Source organism: Hylobates moloch, unplaced genomic scaffold (genome assembly GCF_009828535.3).
Source record: "Hylobates moloch isolate HMO894 unplaced genomic scaffold, HMol_V3 SCAFFOLD_23, whole genome shotgun sequence".
NCBI classification, from domain to species: Eukaryota; Metazoa; Chordata; class Mammalia; order Primates; family Hylobatidae; genus Hylobates; species Hylobates moloch.
Window position 1 is genome coordinate 37,894,212 of NW_026652298.1, and position 13,784 is coordinate 37,907,995.

At 52.9% G+C, this 13,784-nt stretch overlaps 1 protein-coding gene across 5 annotated transcripts in view; it reads left to right on the top strand.

The window, feature by feature from the left end:
* Positions 1–5,990: 5,990 nt before the first annotated feature.
* The window catches only part of TFAP4 (transcription factor AP-4), a 54,804-nt gene continuing 47,010 nt past the window's right edge, over positions 5,991–13,784 (top strand). For 2 of the 5 annotated variants that reach the window (XM_058434154.1, XM_058434157.1), the window contains exon 1: positions 6,023–6,137. The gene's annotated coding sequence lies outside the window, so the exon portion shown is untranslated. Of the gene's footprint in view, positions 6,138–7,292; positions 7,468–13,784 lie in introns of those variants that run through there. The other 3 variants (XM_058434155.1, XM_058434153.1, XM_058434156.1) reach the window with 3 other exon arrangements.

The following is a 13,784-nucleotide window of genomic DNA, read 5'->3' on the forward strand; positions in this document are numbered from 1 at the left end:
ACTGTAGCCTCCCTCCAACTTCAGGGCTCAAGCAAGCCTCCCAACTCAGCCTCCCAACATGCTGGGATTACAGGTGTGAGCCACCACCAGACCAGTTCTTTCTCTCTACCAGACATTTTATTTTTTTACTTTTATTTTTATTTGTATAAATAGAGACAGGGCCGGGCACAGTGGCTCACGCCTGTAATCCCAACACTCTATGAGGCCAAGGCGGGAGGATCACTTGAGCCCAAGAGTTTGAGACCAGCCTGGGCAATATAATGAGACCCCAGACTTTTTTTTTTTTTTTTTTTTTTGAGACAGAGTTTTGCTCTTGTCGCCCAGGCTGGAGTCCAATGGTGCGACATCTCGGCTCACTACAACCTCTGCCTCCTGGGTTCAAGCGATTATCCTGCCTCAGCCTCCCAAGTAGCTGGGATTACAGGCACTCACCACCGTGCCGGCTAATTTTTTGTATTTTTAGTAGAGATGAGATTTCACCATGTTGCTCAGGCTGGTCTTGAACTCTTGACCTCAGGTGATCCACCCTCTCCGGCCTCCGAAGAGACCACATCTCTTTATAAAAAATAAAAAGTTAGCTGGGCCAGGCCGGGCGCAGTGGCTCACGCTTGTAATCCCAGCACTTTGGGAGGCCGAGGCGGGCGGATCATGAGGTCGGGAGATCGAGACCACGGTGAAACCCCGTCTCTACTAAAAATACAAAAAATTAGCCGAGCGTGGTGGCGGGTGCCTGTAGTCCCAGCTACTCGGAGAGGCTGAGGCAGGAGAATGGCGTGAACCCGGGAGGCGGAGCTTGCAGTGAGCCGAGATTGCGCCACTGCACTCCAGCCTGGGTGACAGAGCGAGACTCTGTCTCAAAAAAAAAAAAGTTAGCTGGGCCTGGTGGCACACATCTGTAATCCCAGCTACTTGGGAGGCTGAGGTGGAAGGACCGCTGGAGCCCAGGAGATCAAGGCTGCAGTGAGCTATATGATCATGCCACTGCACTCCAGTCCGGGTGACAGAGCAAGACCCTGTCTGAAAAAAATAATAATAGCTGGGTGCGTTGGCTCACACCTGTAATCCCAGCACTCTGGGAGGCCGAGGCGGGCAAATCACCTGAGGTCAGGGTTTGAGATCAGCGTGCCTAACATGGTGAAGCCCTGTCTCTACTAAAAATACAAAAAGTAGCTGGGCGTGGTGGTGTGCGCCTGTAATCCCAGCTACTGGAGAGGCTGAGACCGGAGAATCACTTGGACCCAGGAGGCGGAGGTTGCAGTGAGCCAAGATAGCGCCACTCTACTCCAGCCTGGGCAACAGAGCAAGACTCTGTCTCAAATAATAATAATAATAAGCCGAGTGTATTGGCCTGTAGTCCCAGCTACTTGGGAGGTTGAGGCAGAAGGATCACTTGAACCTGGGAAGTGGAGGCTGCAGTGAGCTGAGATTGTGCCGCTCCAGCCTGGGTGACAGAATGAGAATATGTCTCAAAATAATAATAATATTTAGAGATAGGTCTCACCATCTTGCCCAGGCTGGTCATGAACTCCTGGGCTCAAGTGATCCTCCTGCCTCAGCCTCCCGAAGTGCGGGGATTCCAGGTGTGAGCCATCCCCAGCTCTTTCTCTCTACTGGACATTTTCATTATATTCATGACAACCGCACAGAGAAGTTCACTAACTTGTCCAGGGTTGTATAAGCTAGTACGAAGCATAGTCCAGATTGCAGTCTCCATGTGTCTGCAGTCTGAATCCAAAGCTTGTGCTCTCTAACCCACTACTTCCCTGGGGCATCAGGTAGATGGCAAGGTGGGAGACAGGCAGTGGAGACAGCCAACAAGGCCAGGCTCTGAGCTATTTTCTCTAGGTTCTTTTTTTCCAGGAGGCAGCAGCTGCGATTGCAGGAGAGCCAGGCCCCATTTCTCCTTCTAGGTGAACAACAGGCCTGGAGGCATGTCCTCCCTCCCTGCCATTGTGCTGGGCATCCTCGTCTCAGAGTAGGGCCCTCTTGGAGGGAGGATGGTCTCCCCTATTAGACGGTAAGATCCCCAAGGAGAGGGATATTGTTTGCTTTGTCCCTCCCCCTGCAAGGTCCTGCCCAGGGCCTGGCCTGTTGTAAATGCTTCCTGAGTATTGCTGATAGATACACTTTGGGGGCTGAACTTGGTCCTCTAATCCTTTACCAGTAAATATTTATTGAACATCACCTAGGTTCCCATTCATTTTTTTTTTCGAGACAGAGTCTTGCTCTGTCGACTAGGCTGGAGTGCAGTGGCATGATCTCGGCTCACTGCAGTCTCCACCTCCCAGGTTCTCCTGCCTCAGCCTCCCGAGTAGCTGGGATTACAGGCCTACGCCACCACGCTCGGCAAATTTTTGTATTTTTAGTAGAAATGGGGTTTCACCATGTTGGCCAGGCTGGTCTTGAACTCCTGACCTCATGATCCGCCCGCCTTGGCCTCCCAAAGTGCTGGGATTACAGGTGTGAGCCACCGCGCCTGGCTCCAACAGATTATTAAGCTCTCTTTTTTTTTAGATAGGGTCTCACTCTATCGCCCAGGCCGGAGCACAGTGGTGCAATCACGGCTCACTGCAGCCTCGACATCCCAGACTCAAGTGATCCTCCTACCTCAGCCTCCCAAGGAGCTGGAACTACAGGCATGTGCCACCACACTCAGCTAATTTTCATATTTTCTGTAGAGACAGGGGTCTCACTATGTTACCCAGGCTAGTTTCGAACTTCTGGGCTCAAGCAATCCTCCTGTCTTAGTCTCATAACAGACGTGAGCCACCATATGCAGCTGAGACCCTATCTCTTTTTTTTTTTTGAGACAGAGTCTTGCTCTGTCACCCAGGCTGGAGTGCAGTGGCACAATCTCGGCTCACTGCAATCTCTGTCTCCCAGGTTGAAGCTATTCTCCTCCCTCAGCCTCCTGAGTAGCTGGGATTACAGGCGTGTGCCAACACATCCGCCTAATTTTTGTATTTTTAGTACAGATGGGGTTTTGCCATGTTGGCCAGGCTGGTCTCTAACTCTCAACCTCAGGTGATCCGCCGACCTCAGCCTCCCAAAGTGCTGGGATTACAGGCATGAGGCACCGCGCCTGGCCCTGAGACCCTATCTCTAAAAAAGCAGAAAAACAAAAAAAAAACCAAAAAAAAAGAAGTAACCCTTGAGACGTACCTTGTAGATGTAGGAGAGATGACAGGAATCAGAATGGATAAATGGTGGCAGATCCAGACCTCTGGCCCTTGACCTTGGCCAAGCCCTCTAACCTCTCTGAGCCTCAGTTTCCCCATCTATGGAATCGCAGTCCTCAGGGTACCTATCACCACCGGCCTCTGTGAGGCTCAGTGGGAAGTGCACAGAAAAAGCTTCCAGCAGCACGTGGCTGGGAGAAAGAGCCCGCAAATGGTAGCTATTATGAATGAAGCAGCCCACAGTGGGCAGGGCCCAGGCACAAGGCAGGAGTGATGGAGGGAGTGAGATCAGGATGACTTATGAACCCTGAGCCGGTGGCCTGGCGAGCATCTCTCTCCACTGGCGCTGGCTGGCTGAGCCTACAGAGCTGGGGCTGTCTGTGGGTGGGGTGTTTATTCTGGGAAGTGGCCCTGGCTGCTTCTCATTCCCTGCCCCAGGGAGAAAGGAGGGGTTCAAGTCAGAACCGAAGCCATGCTGGGCCTGGCATGTACAACACAGCGCCACCTGCCCGCAGGGCCCAGAGCTGAAAATGCCCAGGAGGTGCAGCCCCAGGGGACTGGCTGGGACTTGCAGATGTGAGACACTCTCAGGGTGACCCACCTGACTCCCCAAGAACCTGTCCTGCAAAGCCTGAAATGCTCAGCTTTTGGAAGTCTAGAGACTGGGTCCTGCATCCCAGGGCGGGGACGGGATGGGGCGCCTGGCCTAGGGGGGAGAGTTCTATCAGAGGTGGGGATGTCCCTGGTGGCAGCACTGTCACCCTTGGGCTCCTTCATCAGAGGCTTGCTTCATGGAAGCCATGTGAGCTATGCAATTGCACAGGGCTGGCTCTTAGAAGGGCCTGAGTGTGGCTGAATGTTCTGCTGTCACTGTCTTGAAATTCTTAATCATTTTAGAACATGGCCCGCGAATTTTCATTTTACATTACGCAGCCTGTCCTGTCTTCATGGTTTCGTTTCTCCTAGCATGTAGCTTCTCCCTGCCATCAATGCGTGCAGACCCAACCTTCAGCCACATCCAGCAAGACAGGAGTGCCTTACTTAGGTAAGCCTCATTTCCTGAAAGGCGGTGGGAGACATGCACCTGCCCCCCCAACCCAGCAGGACCAACCTTTCTGGAAAACCTGAGGCCGGCTGTGTGATGTGGGTGAGTCACTCAACTGCTCTGAGCTTCTCGGTATCATAATATTGCACAGATCCTTGGGAAGTTTAAAAGAGGTAGTTTTGGGCCGGGCCTGGTGGCTCATCCCTATAATCACAGCACTTTGGGAGGCCAAGGCAGGTGGATCTCTTGGGGTCAGGAGTTCGAGACCAGCCTGGTCAACATAGTGAGACACGGTCTCTACTGAAAATACAAAAATTAGCTGGACATGGTGGCATGCGCCTGTAATCCCAGCTACTTAGGAGGCTGAGGCACGAGAATCGCTTGAAACCAGGAGGCACAGGTTGCAGTGAGCTGAGATTGCACCACTGCACTCCAGCCTGGGTGACAGAGCGAGATGCCATCGCAAAATAAATAAATAAAAAGTAAAAGAGGTAGTTTTGGTTGGGCACGGTAGCTCACGCATGTAGTTCGAGCACTTTGGGAGGCGGAGGCAGGAGGATTGCTTGAGCCCAGGAGTTCGAGAACAGCCTGGGCAACATACTAAGACCCTGCCCCATCTCTGCAAAAACTTAAAAAATTAGCTAGTTGTGGTGGTGCATGACTGTAGTCACAGCTACTTGGACAGCTGAGGCGGGAGGATTGCTTGAACCCAGGAGGTGGAGGCTGCAGTGAGCCGAGATTGTGCCATTGAACTCCAGCCTGGGGGACAGAGTGAGACCCAGTCTCAAAAAAAAAAAAAAAAAAAAAAAGGCCGGTCACAGTGGCTCACGCCTGTAATCCCAGCACTTTGGGAGGCTGAAGTGGGCGAATCGCTTGAACCCGGGAGGCAGATGTTGCGATGAGCCGAGATCACGCCATTGCACTCCAGCCTGGGCAACAGAGCGAGACTCCAACTCAAAAAAAAAAAAATTAAGATTATTGCAGGGCTGGGTGCAGTGTCTGACGCCTGTAATTCCAGCACTTCGGGAGGCCGAGGCGGGCGGATCACGAAGTCAGGAGTTCAAAACCAGCCTGGCCAACATGGTGAAACCCCATCTCTACTAAAAATACAAAAATTAGCCAGGCGTGTTGGCGCGCGCCTGTAATCTCAGCTACTCGGGAGGCTGAGGGAGGAGAATCGCTTGAACCCGAGAGGCGGAGCTTGCAGTGATCCGAGATCGCGCCATTGCTCTCCAGCTCTGGGCGACAGAAGACTCTGTCTCGGGGGAAAAAAAAAGATTATTGCAGGCGCTAACTTGGAAGGAGAGGAGTCCGCCCGGGATCCCTAAGGACCTGCCCCGGGGAGGAGGAGCCGTCCCTCCTTTGGCCTCGCCCCTCCCGCCTTCCGAAGGAGGAGACCCCCCCCCGGGGCAGGAACGAGAGGGCGGAGAAGCGCGAGCGACACATTTTTGAGTCGTGACCAAGTGGAAACTCCCTCCCCGAGGCGGAAGCCGGGGGCGCCCCAATGGGGCCCAAGCCTCCGCCGGGGCGGGATTCCAGGCCAGGGGCGGGGGGCCGCCGGTGACCCGGGCCGCGCCTTTGGCCCGCCTCATGAATATGAACAAGCCGGCTGGGGAGCGGAAGTGCGAGGCGGCCACAGGCTGGCTGGCTCCGCCGCTGACTGGGGGCACGAGTCCGGGGGGCGTGGTCTGGCCCGGACGCCCCTCCCCTACCCTCAAGCGGAGCCTGCTTCCGGCCGGCGCGCCCCGGACGTGACCTCGCGGGCGCGCGCCGGGAGCCGCCAGACTGGGCGTCGACAGCACCCTCCGGGGGTAGGCGCCCGCAGTCATTCTTTCCATCGCTGCGGACACGGGAGTGAGAAGTGAAACAGTCCTGTCCTCGTGGGGCTTACGTTCCAGGCGCAAGAGCCACAGGTAGTCGAATTGGGAAACCGCCTCGGATGTCACATAAGCGCCCAGGGAAGACAGGGCAGGCAGGGCCTCGCTGGGGAGGTGACTGGAGTCAAGACTCAAAGGAGGGAAGCGAGGGAACAAGCCATGCGAGGAACTAACGAAGGAAGATTCCAGAAAGATTTCACATCCCAAGCCTAAGGTCCAGGGGCAGCAGGCATTGAGGCCGATGTGGCTGGAGTGGAGAGAAAGAGGAATTAAAAGGATGGAGTAGGGCCGGGCGCGGTGGCTCACGCCTGTAATCCCAGCACTCTGGGAGGCTGAGGCGGGCGGATCACTTGAGGTCAGGAGTTCGAGACCAGCCTGGCCAACATGGCGAAACCCCTTCTACTGAAAATACAAAAATTAGCCGGGCGTGGGAGCGCGCGCCTCTAATCCCAGCTACGCGGGAGGCTGAGGCAGGAGAATCGCTTCAACCCAGGAGGCGGAGGTTGCAGTGAGCCGAGATCGCACCATTGCACTCCAGCCTGGGTGACAGAGCGAGGCGCTGTCTCAAAAAAAAGAAAAAAAGGATGGGGTAATGACAATAATGGCTCACATTTTTTAGCAAGAGGTGGGTTCACTACCTATCTATCGTTATCTGGGGGGAAAGTAGGCTCTGAGAGGTCAAATAACTTGCCCAAGGTCACACAGCTTGTAAGTGGCCAGACCAGCATTGGAACCCAAGGGGACAGATGTCTGAAACACACCCAGGAGTCCCAAGGTGGGATGACCTTGACCAAGACGGGCCCTTTACCCCTTACCTCAGTTTCATCCCAAAGAGCTGCCCAAACGCAGCCTAAAATCAGGGCACAGAACAAGGGTGTAGCTGAGTGCTTGTGACATCTGTTCTCCTGGGAGATGCTTTTGTTGTCTGGGAAGCACTTGTCACCTCTCCAGGCTCTGGGGCAGGTACAAGTGGCTTCGGGGAGGAAGGGTGGGAGCCAGGAAGAGGCTGCTTCTGGTGGCAGGAGGAGAGAGGGAGTGGGTGGGGGCTCCAGTCTGGCTGAGCACTTTGGAGCATGACAAAGGCAGTGTCAGCCAGGCAGCTGCGCCTGCTGCTAGCAACCGCGCGGGCAGCATCCCCTGCCATCCCTCTGAGCCTGGAGAGATTGAAACACGCACAGTCAGCGTGCCTGCTGCCCAGGTGAGGTGCAGAAGGCCTGGAGGTTGCCAGTCTGGGCTCTGCCTGGAAAAAGTGGCTTTTCTGCAGTAGGAAGCGGGGAGGAAGTGCGTTCACCCTTCTGCAAAGCTCTGTCTCTGCCTCTGGATCCACAGTGCTGCAGCCCTGAGGGCTCTCATGGGTACGGGCCTGGTGAGTCATCTAGAATTTGCCCCTTCCCCAGCCTGGTGCAGCCTCTAGTCTCGGCCTTTACGCTCTGCTGTAAAATGAGGCTGGGTCAGGAGTGGGACCCATCCTCCGTGTTTGAGGAGCTGGGCTATTACATGAGCCCCTACCTCAGGTCGCCATCGAGTCAGAGGTCCTGGTGGGACCAGACCAAAATGGAACCTGCTCTCGGGCCCATTTTGAGAGGGAGACAGAGAAGTTAAAAGTACATGCACACACAGCTCTAAAGTAGCAGAGATGGCATTCAAGTCCAAAGCCTTTGACTCCAGGACGGGCACAGTGGCTCACCTGTAATTTCAGCACTTTGGGAGGCCGAGGTGGGAGGATCTCCTAAGCCCAGGAGTTCAAGACCAGCATGGGCAACATGGTAAGACCCTATCTCTGTTAGCGGGGCGTGATGGCACACAGCTGTAGTCCCAGCTACTCTAGAGGCTGAAGCAAGAGAATCGCTTGAGGCTGGGAGGCAGATGTTGCAGTCAGCTGACAGAGCAAGATTCCATCTCAAAACGAACAATCAAAAACACTAGTCTTGCCCGGCGAGGTGGCTCAGGCCTGTAATGACCAGCCTGGCCAACATGGTGAAACTCCTTCTCTACTAAAAGTACAAAAATTTGCTGGGCATGATGGCAGGCACCTGTAATTCCAGCTACTTGGGAGGCTGAGGCAGGAGAATCCCTTGAACCTGGTAGGTAGAAGTTGTGGTGAGCCGAGACTGTGCTGTTGCACTCCAGCCTGGGCATCAAGAGTGAAACTCCATCCCCAAAAACAAAAAAAACACTAGTCCCAAGCCATAGCCATGGCTCCAACCTCACCGGCCAGGTTTCTCAAAAGAGTGGGCTACCTGAGTTCACCCACTCCTGCCGAACTCCAGGCGGGCTTCCTCATCCCTTGCTCTATCCTAGACTGGTCCTTAAGTGACACTTCACACCCTGAGGTCTTACAAGCTGAGACCCCACCAGCAGCTAGCTTTTCCTTTGTGGTTCCACCCACCTCCTGAATCTAGGAGCCCGGCGCGGTGGCTGACGCCTGTAATCCCAGCACTTTGGGAGGCCGAGGCAGGTGGATCACGACGTCAGGAGATCGAGACCACAGTGAAACCCCATCTCTACTAAAAATACAAACAATTAGCTGGGTGTGGTGGCGGGCTCCTGTAGCCCCAGCTACTCGGTAGGCTGAGGCAGGAGAATGGCATGAACCCGGGAGGCAGAACTTGCAGTGAGCTGAGATCGTGCCACTGCACTCCAGCCTTGGCGACAGAGTGAGACTCCATCTAAAAAAAAAAATACCTCTAGGGTCCTGCCCCTCTGCCTGTAGCCCCTAAAACCGAATACTCCTGAAAGTTTTATCCTGGGACTCCCTTTCCTTGACACTTTAACTCAGTGGAAGAGGCAAAAATGAGGGGAACCCCCATCTCTACTTAAGAGTTCCCCACATATTATTATTATTATTATTATTATTATTATTTTGTGATGGAATTTCGCTCTTTGTTTGCCCAGTCTGGAATGCAATGGCACAATCTCAGCTCACTGCAACCTCCGCCTCCTGGGTTCAAGTGATTCTTCCACCCTAGCCTCCCGAGTAGCTGGGATCACAGGAGCCCACCACCACACCAAACTAATTTTGTATTTTTAGTTGAGACGAGATTTCACCATGTTTCCCAGGCTGGTCTTGAACTCCTCAGGTGATCCGCCCTCTGCCTCCCAAAGTGCTGGGATTACAGGTGTGAGCTACCGCGCCTGGCTCAGAGTTCCCCATATTTATACTTCCCCTCCAGGGCACACTGGCCTCCATTTTTAGGGACTTACTTAGTATCTGCCCTTGGGTAACCCACTGGAGCTTTCCAAATGGACTCCTTGATTGGAAGGGAATCTGGCTACACCTGTCACCCTAGGATGGACCAGCAGGGCCCGTCTTGAGGCTGCACTTGAAGATAGAGGAAAAAGTGTCATCTTTAAGAGTCCCACTGAGTAGCCAGGTTTCTCTGCTGGAAATTCCTGCCTTATTTTCCTTTCCCTGGTAAAACTAGGAGAGCCACCTCATTTTCCTGAGCCCTGAGCCCTCAGCGCCCGCCCCCACCCCTGTTGGTTCTAGCTACACAGGCTTTCGGCCTCAGGGTTGCTTTGCACCATCCCCTTCCCCCAACCCAGGCAAGTTCGCTTCTGCCTCTCTCTTGCCCAGCCCTCATTAGCAGGTGTTGACACTTCTCAGCCGCCTGTCGGCTTTGCGGAGAACTGACATGTGAGCTGTGCCCAGGGACATCTGCTGAATGGGCGGGTCCCCTGCCGGACCAGCCCATCTGTCCCTCACTCAGTGTTCCTTCTGAGCTGAAGCTGCCCAGCATCCCCCATCTGTGTGAGTATTCACACAGCGCTGGCCAAAGCCCTGTTGGGAATCACGTGATTCAGATCCTGCTTTTGCCCCTGTCAGCCTTAGGACAAGACAGATTTCTTTTTCTTTGTTTCTCCTGAGATAGGGTCTCACTCTATCGCCCAGGCTGGAGTGCAGTGGTGAGATCTCAGCTCACTGCAGCCTCAACCTTTGGGGTTCTAGCAAGCCTCCCACCTCAGCCTCCCAAGTAGCTAGGATTATAGGCACACACCACCATGCTCAGCTTTTTTTTTTTACATTTATATTTAGTAAAGACAGGGTCTCACTGTGTTTCCCAGGCTGGTCTCAAACTCCTGGCCCCAAGTGATCCTCCCGCCTTGGCCTCCCAAATTGCTAGGATTACAGGCATGAGCCACCATGCTCTGGCTACCCAACAGATTTCTTTTCTTTTTTTTCCCCCCAAGACGGAGTCTCACTCTGTCATCCAGGCTGGAGTGCATTAGCGCAATCGGGGGTCACTGCAACCTCTGCCTCCTGGGTTAAAGCAGTTCTCCTGCCTCAACCTCCTGAGTAGCTGGAATTACAGGCACATGCCACCACGCCCGACTGGCTAATTTTTTTGTATTTTTAGTAGAGACGGGTTTCACCATGTTGGCCAGGCTGGTCTCAAACTCCTGACCTCGTGATCCACCTGCCTCAGCCTCCCAAAGTGCTGGGATTACAGGAATAAGCCACCATGCCCGGGCCACCCAACAGATTTCTTGAGGTGAGTTTTGGTTTCCTGGCATGGTATTGGCTATGTGAGCTCATCTGTAGTGTCTTTGGCAAACAGAATAACTTGTTTTGTATTACTGTGTTTAATCTTCAAAATCACCCTATTGAGTAGATTGTCACAATCAGGCCTGTTTTGTGGATGATGAGAGGGAGGCTTGGAGAAGCCACGTGGTTCATCCAAAAATGCAAAGCTGCAAAGTAGTGGAGGTGGGGTTCAAGTCCTGACGCTTTCACCACTGAGCGCCTGGCCATCCCCTGCTGCCATCCTCTCTTGGTTCTGATACTTCTTCTTTTTTTCTTTTTTTTTTTTTTTTTTGAGATGGAGTCTCACTCTGTCGCCTAGGCTGGAGTGCAGTGGTGTGATCTCGGTTCACTGCAACCTCTACCTCCCAGGTTCAAGCGATTCTCCTGCCTCAGCCTCCAGAGTAGCTGGACTAAAGGTGCCCGCCACCACGCCCGGCTAATTTTTTTTGTATTTTTTTTAGTAGAGACAGGGTTTCACCCTGTTAGCCAGGATGGTCTCACTCTCCTGTCCTCATGATCCACCCGCCTCGGCCTCCCAAACTGCTGGGATTACAGGCGTGAGCCATCACACCTGGCCTTTAGGCCAGCTAATTTTAAGGTGCTCCTCTGAGTAGTGCGAACTGGGGGTCATGCAAGGGGGTCCTCAGTGAATCTGGGCAGAGTGTGGTGCTGCTGGGAGCCTGCAGCCCCTTTCAAACAGTCTGGTTCCTTGAAAGGTTAAACATGGAGGCCAGGTACAGAGGCTCAGGCCTATAATCCCAGCACTTTGGGAAGCCGAGGCGGGCAGATCACTTGAGGTCAGGAGTTGGAGACCAGCCTGGACAACATGGCGAAACCCTGTCTTGATGTAAAAAAAAGAAAAAAAAAAAATTAGCTGGGTGTGGTAGCAGGCACCTGTAGTCCCAGCTACTCAGGAGACTAAGGCAGGAGAATCCTTTGAATCTGGGAGGCGGAGGTTGCAGTGAGCTGAGATCAGGCCACTGCACTCCAGCCAGGGTGACAGAGTGAGACTCCATCTCAAAAAAAAAAAAAAAAAAGTTAAACATGGAGTGACCATATCACGCAGCAGTGCCCCTCCTAGGTATATATCGTGTATATCCAAGAGGAATGGGGACATACCTGCACAAAAACTTGCATGGGAATGTTCAGAGCAGCGTTATTCCTAAGAGCCAAAAAGTGGAAACAACCATGTGTCCCTCACCTGATGAATGGATAAATCAACTGTGGTCTCTCCAAATAGTGGAATATGATTCAGCCATAAAAAGGAACGAAGCGGCTGGGCGTGGTGGCTCACGCCTGTAGTCCCAGCACTTTGGGAGGCCGAGGCCGGTGGATCACGAGGTCAGAAGATCGAGACCATCCTGGCTAACACGGTGAAACCCTGTCTCTAAAAAAATTAGCCAGGCATGATGGCATGTGCCTGCAGACCCAGCTACTTGGTAGGCTAAGGCAGGAGAATTGCTTGAACCCGGGAGGCGGAGGTTGCAATGAGCCGAGATCGTGCCACTGCACTCCAGCCTGGGAGATAGAGTGAGACTCCGTCTCAAAAAAAAAAAAAAAAAAAAAGAACGAAGCACCAATACATACTACAACATGGATGACCCTTGAAAGCGTTATGCCCAGTGACAAGCCAGACACACGGGACGCATGTTGTGTGTTTCTGTTCATATGAAATTTCCACAATAGGCAACTCCATAGAGACAGGAAGTAGATTAAGGGCTAGGGGCAGTGGCTTACATCTACAGGCATGAGCAGTTTGGAAAGCTGGGGCAGGAGGATCACTTGAGACCAGGAGTTCAAGACCAGCAGTTCAAGATCAGCCTGGGCAACAGAGTGAGACCCCATCTCTAAAAAAAATAAAGTTAGCTGAGTGTGGTGGCACTCACCTGTAGTCCCAGCTCCGCGGGAGACTGAGAGGAGAGGATTGCTTGACCCTGAGAGGTAGAGGTTACAGTGAGCTATGATCAAACCACTGAACTCCAGCCTGGGCAAAACAATGAGACCCTGTCGCTAAAAATAAATAAATAAATAAAAAGATAAAGAGAGTAGCTTAGGGGTTGCCTGGGGCCGGGAGTGGTGGCGAGCATCGGGGAGTGACTCCTAAATGGAGTTTCTTTTTGGGTTAATGAAAATATTCCAAAATTGGTTAGGTGCAGTGGCTCATGCCTGTAATCCAAGCACTTTTAGGAGGCCAAGGCATGTGGATCACTTGAGGTTAGGAGTTCGAGACCAGCCTGGCCAACATGATGAAACTCCGTCTCTACTAAAAATACAAAAAAATTTAGCTGGGCCTGGTGGTGCGCACCTATAGTCCCAGCTACTTGGGAGGCTGAGGCGGCAGAATCGCCTGAACCTGGGAGACAGAGGTTGCAGTGTGCCGAGATCATGCCACTGCACTCCAGTCTGGGTGACAGAGTGAGACTCCATCTTGAAAAAAAAAGAAAAAAGAAAATACTCCAAAATTGCAGTTATGGATGCACAGATCTGTGGATATTTAAAAACAACTGAATCATCTACTGTGGTGTAATTGTAAAGTGGTGAATTATATGGATCATATCTCAATAAAGGTCTTTTTTTTTTTTTTTTGAGACATAGTCTTGCTCTGTTGCCCAGGTTGGAGTGCAGTGGCGCAATCTCGGCTCACTGCAAGCTCCGCCTCCCGGGTTCACGCCATTCTCCTGCCTCAGCCTCTCCGAGTAGCTGGGACTACAGGCGCCCGCCACCACGCCCGGCTAATTTTTTTTTGTATTTTTAGTAGAGACGGGGTTTCACCGTGATCTCGATCTCCTGACCTCGTGATCCGCCTGCCTCGGCCTCCCAAAGTGCTGGGATTACAGGCGTGAGCCACCGCACCTGGCCTGTTTCTTCCTTTTATAGCTCTTCCCACACTTAGAATTCTTTTCTGCCTCTGGACCTGAGTTTGTTTGGCCCTTGCCCAGCTGAGTTCCGTGAGGTTAGGGGCTTGTCTGTATCTTGTCTGCCACGTAATAGGTGCTCAGTGCACACCTGTTGAATGGATGAACCGTAGATATATTGATAACAGCTGTGAGTGGTTGGGAGCGAGTGAGCAGAGCAGGGCTGCTCAGGGTGTCTCCAGCCCCAGTGGCTTTCTCTCTGTTCCAGTTCCAGGAGAAAGGCTGTGGAAAGGAAGCCCAAAG